The sequence below is a fragment of the Stegostoma tigrinum genome, chromosome 5, assembly GCF_030684315.1.
Source record: "Stegostoma tigrinum isolate sSteTig4 chromosome 5, sSteTig4.hap1, whole genome shotgun sequence".
Lineage (NCBI taxonomy): Eukaryota > Metazoa > Chordata > Chondrichthyes > Orectolobiformes > Stegostomatidae > Stegostoma > Stegostoma tigrinum.
The window spans coordinates 98,882,230-98,894,229 of NC_081358.1; the positions used below are offsets into that span (position 1 = coordinate 98,882,230).

Genomic DNA, 12,000 nt, shown 5'->3' on the forward strand with positions numbered 1-12,000 from the left:
TGTGGAGGATTGAATCTTTTTAAATCTATACCATAACTCAACTTCCATCCTTTTCCCTTTAAAGAATGTGAACGCTTTAATGTCCAACAGGTACGAGAAGGTGCATATTGAGTTGAATCTTGCACTTTTTTGGCCAACTGCAAATTGCATCAAGGGTTTTTTTGGAGGGGTTCTCGCTGCGAGGCCCAGCGAGATTTCTTGTCATATCTGACCGCCGCACCTCATTAACTATCTAAACAACTCCTACTATTTCCAATTCTATCCCTCATCATACACTATCCCTAGAACAACTCACATCCAATTGGATATCAAACAAAAAACCTGGCATTCCTCGTTCCCACCCCACTGAAATCAGTGTAAACAATTCAGAGTTGCCCCCCACCCCGACTGATGATGTAATAGCCATCCTTGTGCATGTCCTGTCCCTCTGGCAGGACAGAGTACCCTGGGTACCCTTGACATTTACACCAGACTGTGTGACATTTCATAGTATCAGGTCAAATATGGGCGAGGAAATCTCCTGCTGAATATCAGCTACTGCCCAACTCCCCCCAATTCCAGTGGCTGTTGAATGACTACTCATCCCTTTTGTGGGCGGCAAGGGCTCTGAACGGAATCCAGTTGGGGGAACTTCAGCAGTTGTTCCGTAGCATCACCACTGACTAACCTGGCAGAGCCCCAAAGGACACAGCTGCTGAACGAGATCTGTCCCAGGCTCTGAGGGAATACAAACAAAGCTAAGCAGGAAGTCTCGAGGTTGGAGACAGAACTTTATTGGAGGCTTCATCTACAAGTGCGTCTGACTGCTCCAAACTGACTATAATGGTTGCTACCCATGACATTGCATCACTTCTTGTGATGACAAAGCTAATTATAGTTAGACATATTCACAAAATTAACATAATAAATTGCATAAAATGAGTACAAACTAACCAAAAGCTATCGCAACAGGCTAGCCGGTGGAATGGCAATGGAGCCAGCCCAAACAGCAGCTCAAATATGATTTAAAAGTTATTCATTCTGTTCTACTTAAATTAAGAAATCATTTGACTTGTTCAGACTTACTACTTTGCCTTGTCAATACAATTTAACATTACATAAGAACATGCCCCTACAAATTCAGTCATCTAAAGATAAGTAATTCCCTGTTCTACTAATTCAATAGAAGCAAGAAATAAATGGATTAATGACCGCTAAAACAGCTGTGGTAGCATTTTGAAATGAATGCAGTTGCACGTTAACCTTAGCATGGGGTAAATTTGAAGGGTTCTGTGTTCTAAACTAGATTGAGCCTCGCAGACTTCAGGGGTCAAGTGAGCCAATGAGAAGTCAAGCAAGAAGGAATTTGTTACTGCCATTATAACACATACCAGTGAAAGCTTCAGTGACAAATGATAGTAACTCACACAAGAACGGAGGACAAACCTTTTTGGTTGTAATTACGCAGCGTTAGAAGCCCGAGGCAGACAGAGTCTGACTCATAAACTTTGAGAGGTTTATAGCCACCATCTGAACTTGAGAGATTAGATTATAAAGATAAAGAAGTTATGACAAGTGTAACTCACAGGATGCCTGCCATTAAATTAAAGTGGGCTTAGGTGTCAGCCATAGAGTAGTTTACAGTGCTTTTGAGTTTAAAGCAACATTACAACATGATAAAGAATTTATTTAGAGCAGGAATTCTTGTTTTTATTAACATGTAATTCTTACTTTGCATATAAATCCTCCCTTAAAAGTCATAGTGCCTTCACAAGAACGCAAATCACAAACAAAATTCAGTTTTTCCAGAGAATCTCTTTCTTGGCTGTATTTTCTGGAATTCCTCCAGAGAGTTTGTTTCCATTGTATTTATTAATAAGAGTAATTTAGTCATGTCATTGCTTCCTTGCTTTGTCTTAGTGAAATGCTCAGTTCAAGCCTTTTACATTGACAAGGCGTTTCACAGGATAATGTCACCTCTGTGTGTGTTGGTATCACTGCCGTATGTGGTGATGCCATCTCTATGTGTCACACCCCTGTATGATTGGGAGGTTGTGAGGAATACTTTCAGACACTAAAGATAAAGATGCCATTAACTCTACTGGACCATAGAGCTGTTCTTAAAAAGTATTTCAAGTGGATTGTTTTATTTATTTACTAAGAAAACGCCCACCATCCTACAACATAAGAGCATCCCAATGATTCCACTGACTAAATGTCAGTTATTAAACTTTTTAAATAATTTTCATTACACTCACTAGTGGGTCAGATGTTTTCCTGGAACAGGATAAGCCCCCATCTCCAAACCTGAGCTGATGAAATGTAACAACAGTGGCAAACCAGCAAACTGACTGATGCCATTATTATCATCATCCATCCTCCTTCATTTCTGCTTCTAGAGGGAAGTAAAAATCCAGCGCTTGACCTGTGACACTTATAGAGCCATACAGTCATACAATACAGAAAAGACCTGTCAGTCCAACTTCTTAGTGTTTTTATTAATGCACACTGTTTATTCTTAGAATGATTGCCAACTGTTCTTTTACATGCCTCCCCACCCTAGTATTTATTCATTTCTATTGAAAACTAAGGAAAAGTCTCTCATGTGCACTTTGAGCTAGTCACTGGAAAAAATGAGCCTGGGTTTCATTCCCTGATTGCCATTCGGTTTATTTGGCAGCCGTTAGCAATTGGGTGAAAATAGGAAGAGTGTCCATAGTGAGGATGTGTCTCCAGAGAATGATGCTGCTCACAGTCGCAGGAATAATGGCTATCTGACCAAATTACAGGAGGTTGCCTGTTTGTTTGGAACTTAAACCCAGTAGCAGCCAGCTACAGGCAAGGAGGACTATGAAGGGGGGAAAGCTGGAAAGTAAAACAAAAGAATCAAAATCTCTCCCATCCCCATGGCAACAGCCTCAGGACTTCAACAACAAATTGTACGATTTACACAGGAACTCAGTGTCCTTTCTAACATCTTTTAACCATAATTCTCAGCAGGGGAGACAGATGTCATGGCAACCCAGGTGGCCTAAATAAGTGACCATAAGACTGTTCTGAAAAGAGAAATGTAAAACAGCTGTAAGTCATTTCAGAAAAAGAAGCATGGATAGTGTAATGAAAGGAGTGACTTCACTTTTGGGAATCAGGATTATACAGAATTGTGTGGATGTAAATTAATTGCACATTTTTGCCATTTATGAACTATATTTTCATGCAGGTTACATTTCAACTTAAACCTACAACGCTCCATTTATACAATTATTTTGGATTGAATTTTAGAAGAAAATGTTCCATCTTTCAATCATTAGTAAGCTGATCACCTTGATATAGACTTTATAAACTAGTAATTGAGGCAAATATCTTCAATCGTTTGAAATCAAGCTGTGCAGAATTGTACATGAATGTTTAATGTGTTCACATGGGATGGCGTTTCAAACTTTTAGGACATGGTAGACAATGTAATTTTCTCTGATGGCTCTTCGTATGCACCCTTTGACAAAATCTTCTCTGATCACTTTTGCGTTTCCTTTAATGTTTTTCCAATTACTCTCCACCCCAAGCATAATGTTCCCCCTCTACAGCATGGCACTGCCCACCCATCCCCCCACCCACATCTCCTTTGAAATATCTGTCGCAGTCAGCTTGCTTGCTAAATCACTGCCTTGAGTCTGCATTCAATGTCCTTGTTCTTTTCTTGGCCCTCACTACTTCCCAACCACTTTGCCTGTAAAGTTAGAGACAGCGGAACACTTCAGTGAAAACAACTTGAAGGGACATGCTCGTAATTTGTACCCAGTATCCCCAGATTCTCAAATGTTTAGCAGGCAAAAAAAAGTACACATTTCACAATGACCAGTTCTGCCATGAAATTTTCTAGTCAGGATCATTCTGTTATGAAAGAGTACAGACCAGTCCGAGAATGATCACAGACCTTGTGGAGCAGATCAGTAATAAGTTCCCTCTACTCCTCCTGGACCACTTCCTCACTCTGCCTAGACCACTCCCTCTGCGTAGACCACTCCCTCTGCCTAGGACCCTCCACCCCACTACTTTCGTGTAAATGTCTGATGGCCACTTTAACAGCTAAGACAAACTTCTGTGAAGTGTGATCAAAAATGTGTAAATACATTATTATCATTTTTGGAATTTGGATCATTTTAAAAAGCGAGTCATATAGAATGTGGGTTAGAGCTATAGAGGTTTAGTTTTGGAAAAGGTCAGAAAGTCATGTTAGAACAGTGACCCAAATGTACCAGTCCCAAGAAGACTTTGTTTCAGGGCTTCTGGGTACTCCTGGACTGTTAATAGATTACAATATTTCAACCTTTGGGTTTATGGCATGAAGTTTAAATGCTTTAAGCTATTAGTTTTAGTTTCAGTTCAGTTCAGACACATCAGTGTTGTGTTTGAAGAAAACCAAAAGTTGTGTTCATAAGCTAGTTTTTAGTTTTTCTCTGAGCAGGTTTAATTCAGGACAGCTCAGTTCAGAGGAAACCAATTACTGCAGTAGCAGTGTTTATTCTAGTTTGTGAAGTTTCCCAAGACAGGAGAACTTTGGACAGAAATCTTCAAGAGCTAAAGCTTGAGAAGTTAGGCCATCAAAATTGTGAAAGGCTCATACTGTCAGACTTGGAGACGAATCATAAAATTGTCTCAGTAGTTCAAGAGAAAGGAACAGGAAGGATTCAGTTAGGTAGACTAAAAAAGTTTTGAGATAGAAGTATAATTTTTCCAGACTTGAGTTTCTGTAATGGACAGTCTTGGGATACAGATTGAAGTACGCTTGTTGAAATATTTGTTTTAATATATTCCTAACTGCTTTTATACACATATATAGATCGCATGGTTTATATTTTTACTTCCTTTAAATACTTTCAGTGATCTAGCCTCCTCAAATGTCTAGGCTAGAGAGTTCATTAGCATTCACTACCCTCTAGGCAATTCCTTTACATCTCAATTTTAAATAAGTGACTCCTTTTTCTGTAATTCTGAGGAACCTTAGCAACCTCAGTGTGAAACCATTGTGTTAACTAACTAAATTAATGATCTGTCAAGACAGGTTTCATTCTGAGATCTGTCAAGTCCAATAATACCTTCAGCTGAAATCATAACCGTGTTGAGTGCAAGACTGGTGGGAAGCAGTAGATACAGCAAAGGCTATGGGCTCTGACAACATCTTTTACGCCTCAAAACATACTATGCCTTTTGTAAGAGTGTATTCCCCAACAAGGGACAAAACTCAGGAAGCAGGAAGGATTCAGGCAAGTGGAACACGTTAATTCACGCAGAGCCTCATTAATGCAGGGAGAGAGCCAAACAATCTTCCCTGAATGTGGCTCGACATAAGAAAGCAATTTTTCCCTTAATCTTTGGCTTGGATTGGAAGAGAGATCAATGAACCACTCTGAGATAACAAACTGTGAAGCTGGATGAACACAGCAGGCCAAGCAGCATCTTAGGAGCACAAAAGCTGACGTCTCGGGCCTACCATTCATCAGAGAGGGGGATGGGGAGCGGGTTCTGAAATAAATAGAGAGAGAGGGGGAGGTGGACCGAACATGGATAGAGGAGAAGGTAGGTGGAGAGGAGAGTATAGGTGGGGAGGTAGGGATGGGATAGGTCAGTCCGGGGAGGACAGACAGGTCAAGGAGGTGGGATGAGGTTAGAAGGTAGGAAATGGAGGTGCGGCTTGAGGTGGGAGGATGGGATAGGTGAGAAGAAGAACAGGTTAGTGAGGCGGGGACAAGCTGGGCTGGTTTTGGGATGCTGTGGGGGGAGGGGACGAGCTGGGCTGGTTTTGGGATGCACTGGGGGAAGGGGAGATTTTGAAGCTTGTGAAGTCCACATTGAGTCCACAGGGTTCCCAAGCGGAATATGAGTTGCTGTTCCTGCAACCTTCGGGTGGCATCATTATGGCACTGCAGGAGGCCCATTATGGACATGTTGTCTAAGGAATGAGAGGGGGAGTTAAAATGGTTCGCGACTGGGAAATGCAGTTGTTTATTGTGAATCGAGCGGAGATGTTGTGCAAAGCGGACCCCAAGCCTCCGCTTGGTTTCCCCAATGTCGAAGAAGCCACAACGGGTACGGCGGATGCAGTATACCACATTGGCGGATGTGTAGGTGAACATCTGCTTGATATGGAATGTCATCTTGGGGCCTGGGATGGGGGTGAGGGAGGAGGTGTGGGGGCAAGTGTAGCACTTCCTGTGGTTGCAGGGGAAAGTGCCGGGTGTGGTGGTGTTGGAGGGGAGTTTGGAGTGGACAAGGGAGTCACGGAGAGAGTGGTCTCTCCGGAAGGCAGACAAGGGTGGGGATGGAAAAATGTCTTGTGTGGTGGTGTCGGCTTGTAGATGGCGGAAGTGTCGGAGGATGATGCGTTGTATCCGGAGGTTGGTGGGGTGGTATATGAAGACTAGGGGGATTCTCTTTGGGCGGTTATTGCGGGGGCGGGGTGTGAGGGATGTGTTGTGGGAAATACAGGAGACACTGTCCAGGGCGTTCTCGACCACTGCAGGGGGGGAAGTTGCGGTCTTTGAAGAACGCGGACATCTGGGATGTGCGGGAGTGGAATGCTTCATCCTGGGAGCAGATGCAGCGGAGGAGAAGGAATTGGGAATAGGGGATGGAATTTTTGCAGGAGGGTGGGTGGGAGGAGGTGTATTCTAGGTAGCTGTGGGAGTTGGTGGGTTTGAAATGGTCATCAGTTTCTAGTTGGTACCTGAGACGGAGACAGAGTGGTCCAGGAAGGTGAGGGATGTGCTGGAGATGGCCCAGGTGAACTTGAGGTTGGGGTGGAAGGTGTTGGTGAAGTGGATAAACTGTTCTAGCTCCTCTTGGGAGCAAGAGGCAGTCCCTCTTCTGCACCTACACTGGCCCCAAACCGCACTTCTTCCTCCCTTAAAAACCACCAACCTCCGGATCCAACGCATCATCATCCGACACTTCCACCATCTGCAATCCGACCCCACCACCCAAGTCATTTTTCCATCCCCACCCTTGTCTGCCTTCCGGAGAGACCACTCTGTACGGGACTCCCTTGTCTGCTCCAACTCCCCTCTAACCCCACCACACCCGGCACCTTCCACTGCAACTGCAGGAAGTGTTACACTTGCCCCCACACCTCCTCCCTCACCCCCAATCCAGGACCCAAGATGACGTTCCATATTAAGCAGAGGTTGACCTGCACATCCGCCAATGTGGTATACTGCATCCTCTGGACCTGTTGTGGCCTCCCCTACATTGGGGAAACCAAGCAGAGGCTTGGGGACTGCTTTGCAGAACACCTCCGCTCGATTCGCAATAAACAACTGCACTTCCCAGTCGCGAACCATTTTAACTTCCCCTCCCATTCCTTAGACGACATGTCCATCCTGGGCCTCCTGCAGTGCCATAATGATGCCACCCGAAGGTTGCAGGAACAGCAACTCATATTCCGCTTGGGAACCCTGCAGCCCAAAGGTATCAATGTGGACTTCACAAGCTGTAAAATCCCCCCTCCTCCCACTGCATCCCAAAACCAGCCCAGCTCGTCCCCTCCCCCCACTGCATCCCAAAACCAGCCCAGCTCGTCTCCGCCTCACTAACCTGTTCTTCTTCTCACCTATCCCATCCTCCCACCTCAAGCCGCACCTCCATTTCCTACCTACTAACCTCATCCCACCTCCTTGACCTGTTCGTCCTCCCCGGATTGACCTATCCCCTCCCTACCTCTCCACCTATACTCTCCTCTCCACCTATCTTCTCCTCTACCCTTGTTCGGTCCGCCTCCCCCTCTCTCCCTATTTATTCCAGAACTCTCGCCCCATCCCCCTCTCTGATGAAGGGTCTAGGCCCGAAACGTCAGCTTTTGTGCTCCTAAGATGCTGCTGGGCCTGCTGTGTTCATCCAGCTCCACACTTTGTTATCTCGGATTCTCCAGCATCTGCAGTTCCCATTATCTCTGATCACAATGAAACACTCTGATTTTACAAAGAAATACAGCATTTTTATACACTTGTGTTCCAATACTCAAATACAATGCAGTCACTGCCCTTCCGCTGAATCCAAATACCATATCCCATGGGACATCTAATCAATGATGGACATTCTTAGGGACAGCCCCAGGTTCCCATGATCTCATGGTGTTTACTAGTCATTGTAATCTCTGGGCCTTGGGATCTTTCAATGCATCCTGTTAATTCATATTCCAAAAGTTATTAGTTATACTCCTTCTGGTCTGCCTTAGATTTTCCTATCTCTAAGGGCTGTATGAATTCTGTTATTCCTGGTATTATGTGTGCTGCTTTTATAAAATTTAAATATTCCTCTTATATTTCCCACCATCCGGAATATATATGTAAAAAAACCCCTTAGTTTTAACTAATTGATTAATGATTGATTAACTATATGATCAATTCCTGTTATAAGCTTAGTTATAAAGTGTAAAGTTCTACAGCTACTTTTACTGCTCGCTCTTCATAGCTAACGAGTTGGACCAATCTATCTCCTTCAGGCTGTAAGATAAGGCATGTCCTAAAGCTAATTATAATTTTCACTTCTGGGTTTAAATACTTTACCCCCTACTGCTTGTATTATATTCTGGTTATGTGTTGAAACCTACTTCTGTGACAATCTGAAGGATTCTTTAACTAGACCCTATGTCTTAATACTATGGGTAAGAAGCTAATTACTACAAAAATTCTTTAGCTGTTGTTTTTTGCAACTGTTTAGGGAGTTAATCTGATGAGTTCATTAGCTAAGATTTATACCCATGGTGCAAGGTCTTTAGTGGGACAACATCCTTCCATTAGTGAGAGTACAGTCGTTTGTCTGTTCTTAGGCAACCTCTTATCAAAACTGTCTTGGATGATGAGTCGCAGGGCTTTTGTATGACCTTGGGTAGCTCTGCCCCAAGCTACTATTATATTTCAATTTAAATGTTAGAGCAGACTGCCCCATCTTGTTTAGCCCTCATTGGCTATTTTATGTCTTTCAAACATCGGCTACTTTGGGTAAAGCAGATATTGATCACTTTGTATGGTACGAGTTAACCCCTACACCCCTGACCAAGCTGTATCAGTAAAGTTACAACACTAGCACCTAACCAAGAATGTGCACTATTGCTCAGATATGTCCTGTTCCGAAAAAGCAAAATCTAAGCCAGTCAATTACCATTCCGTTGGTCGACTCTCAATCATCAGACTAGTAATGGAAAGTGTCAACATCAGTACCATCAAGGAGCAACATGCTCAGGCACAGTGATTAGCACCACAGCCCCAAAGCACCAGGGACCCGGGTTTGATTCCAGCCTTGGGTGACTGCCTGTGTGCACGTTGCATCTTCTTCTTGCGTCTACATGGGTTTCTGCCAGGTGCTCCAATTGCCTCCTACTGTCCAAAGGTGTGAGGTTGGGTGGATTGACCATGATAAATTGCCCCGTGGTGTCCAAGGTTGTGAAGCTAAGTTGAATTAGCCATGGTAGTCTTCGGAGAGTTGTTGTAGACCGCAATTGGAATTACAGGCAGCCCTGAGAGTCAAAGTCCTAGAGAGCAGTACCACATAATTACGAGTTTGGAAGTGGGTGGCACAACAGGGATCTAGATGGAATGGACAAGGTTGGGGCAAGATCAGGGAGCGCCAACATGTGGCCAGTTGTGGAAAGGGGACCCTTGAGGGCAGCGTCCTTCCCTTCATGTTTGAACCCTAGCCTTGGTGTGCTGCCATCCTTCCTTCACCACTCAGCCCTAACCCCTGAGCAGCTCTTCCCTGCCTGAAAATTGAGGCAGAGTGAGAAGGGACCATTAAGTGATCAATAAGAGCATCAATTTGGGAGCGGGTAGGAAGACAACCTTCGGTCTCACCATCATGACAAAAATTGCGGAGAGTTTGGGGGCTGGTGGGGAGCACATTTGGTTGACCATCTGAGAAATTCTGTGACTCCCTTCACCTAAAAACCTGGCAGTGGGGGATGGAGACTGTAAAATTCAAATCAATGCAATAAAATTTAACAAAGGAAACAAGACCTAAAGCAGGCAAGATGCAGAGTATGACAATAAACACTCTTAAAATTAAACATATTGCCCATGGAGAACCCCAGATATAAAATTTCTGAAATAAGTTGTCTCACTTCCTATGAATGTCAAATCTGGTATGGAATATCATTAATACTTCAAAACAGCTGCACAGGAACACTGCCAACCAATGGCAGAGACTGCCAAAAATCCTATTTCTAATTCGTATTGTAATGGCAAATTCATTAAGAGGAAGAGGAGAAGTACTAATATTCTTTCTTGGATGTTTATACCTTGTGATGTCTTGGAGCTGGATGGAAGTTAATTATCAATTGAATGAATCAATGATAAGCGTACCAGACCCTCATGAATTCTATGGTATAAATGTTACTTAGATCTATGATCTGAACAAAGATATAACCCAGGAGGTACCAGTGCTTTAATCTAGAATGCTTCATGTGGTTTTCAATTTGTCCTTTTGTCAAAATGTTGTTCTTGTTAAATTGAGGCCTTACTGAGGATACGATGTGAGCAGGATACCATTTGCATTGCCTTTTCCTATATCGTCTTTTTCCAAATGATTCAGCTTCAGACATTGGAGTCACAACCAGCTCTGACACTTAAGTCACCCAAAGGGACGATCGCTGCCTTTTGAGATAGCAATGAAGAGGACTTCGACAAGATCAAAGTAGACCTTTCCCTTAACAACTTCATTATAGTCAAGGATCGGAACGTAAGCACTAATGACAATGGCATATTGGTTATGGCTAAGCTAAACATGCAGCGTCATTTACACAATTGAGGAATTCTGCCAGTGTATTTAAGATGCTATTCCAGGTAGCAAAATTAATTCCATGGACATGAGGACCGTTGCATGGAATTGAGTTTATTTTATTATAGCCTGTCAAAACCTAATTGCTATATCCTTAAGTATATTGATTCAAATTGTATTTTTATGTGTAATATAACCACCAAAGCATGATGAATAAGTTCAGTTGGAGATAACAAAGTGTGAAGCTGGATGAACACAGCAGAACAAGCAGCACCTTAGGAGCACAAAAGCTGACGTTTCGGGCCTAGACGCTTCATCAGAAAAGGGGGAGGGGGAGAGGGTTCTGGAATAAATAGGGAGAGAGGGGGAGGCGGATCAAAGTTGGATGAAAGAGAAGATAGGTGGAGAGGAGACAGACAAGTTAAAGGGGCGGGGATAGAGCCAGTGGAGGTGAGTGTAGGTGGGAAGGTAGGGAGGGGATAGGTCAGTCCAGGGAGGACGGACAGGTCAAGGGCGCAGGTTGAGGTTAGTAGGTAGGAAATGGAGGCGTGGCTTGAGGTGGGAGGAGGGGATAGGTGAGACGAAGAACATGTTAGGGAGGCGGGAACAAGCTGGACTGGTTTTGGAATGCAGCGGAGGGAGGGGAGATTTTGAAGCTAGTGAAATCCACATTGATACCATTGGGCTGCAGGGTTCCCAAGCGGAATATGAATTGCTGTTCCTGCAACCTTCGGGTGGCATTGTTGTGGCACTGCAGGAGGCCCAGGATGGACATATTGTCTAAGGAATGGGAGAGAGAGTTGAAATGGTTCGCAACTGGGAGGTGCAGTTTATTGCGAACCGAGCAAAGGTGTTCTGCAAAGCGGTCTCCAAGCCTCCGCTTGGTTTCCCCGATGTAGAGGAAGCCACACCGGGTGCAACGGATACAATATACCACATTGGCAGATGTGCAGGTGAACATCTGCTTGATGTGGAAAGTCTTCTTGGGGCCTCGGATGGGGGTGAGGGAGGAGGTGTGAGGGCAAGTGTAACACTTCCTGCAGTTGCAGGGGAAGGTGCCGGGTGTGGTGGGGTTGGAGGGGAGTGTGGAGCGGACAAGGGAGTCACGGAGAGAGTGGTCTCTCCGGAAGGCAGATAAGGGTGGGGATGAAAAAATGTCTTTGGTGGTGGGGTCGGATTGCAGATGGCAGAAATGGCAGAGGATGATGCATTGGATCTGGAGGTTGGTGGGGTGTTGTGTGAGGATGAGGGGGA

At 44.2% G+C, this 12,000-nt stretch overlaps 1 long non-coding RNA gene across 1 annotated transcript in view; it reads left to right on the forward strand.

Annotated features, from left to right (window-relative positions):
• LOC132209592 (uncharacterized) overlaps nucleotides 1–11,751 on the forward strand; it is a 45,214-nt gene extending 33,463 nt beyond the window's left edge. Inside the window, exon 5 of the long non-coding RNA XR_009445781.1 lies at nucleotides 10,561–11,751. This is a non-coding gene — a long non-coding RNA (uncharacterized LOC132209592). The remainder of the gene's footprint in view (nucleotides 1–10,560) is intronic.
• Nucleotides 11,752–12,000: the final 249 nt, after the last annotated feature.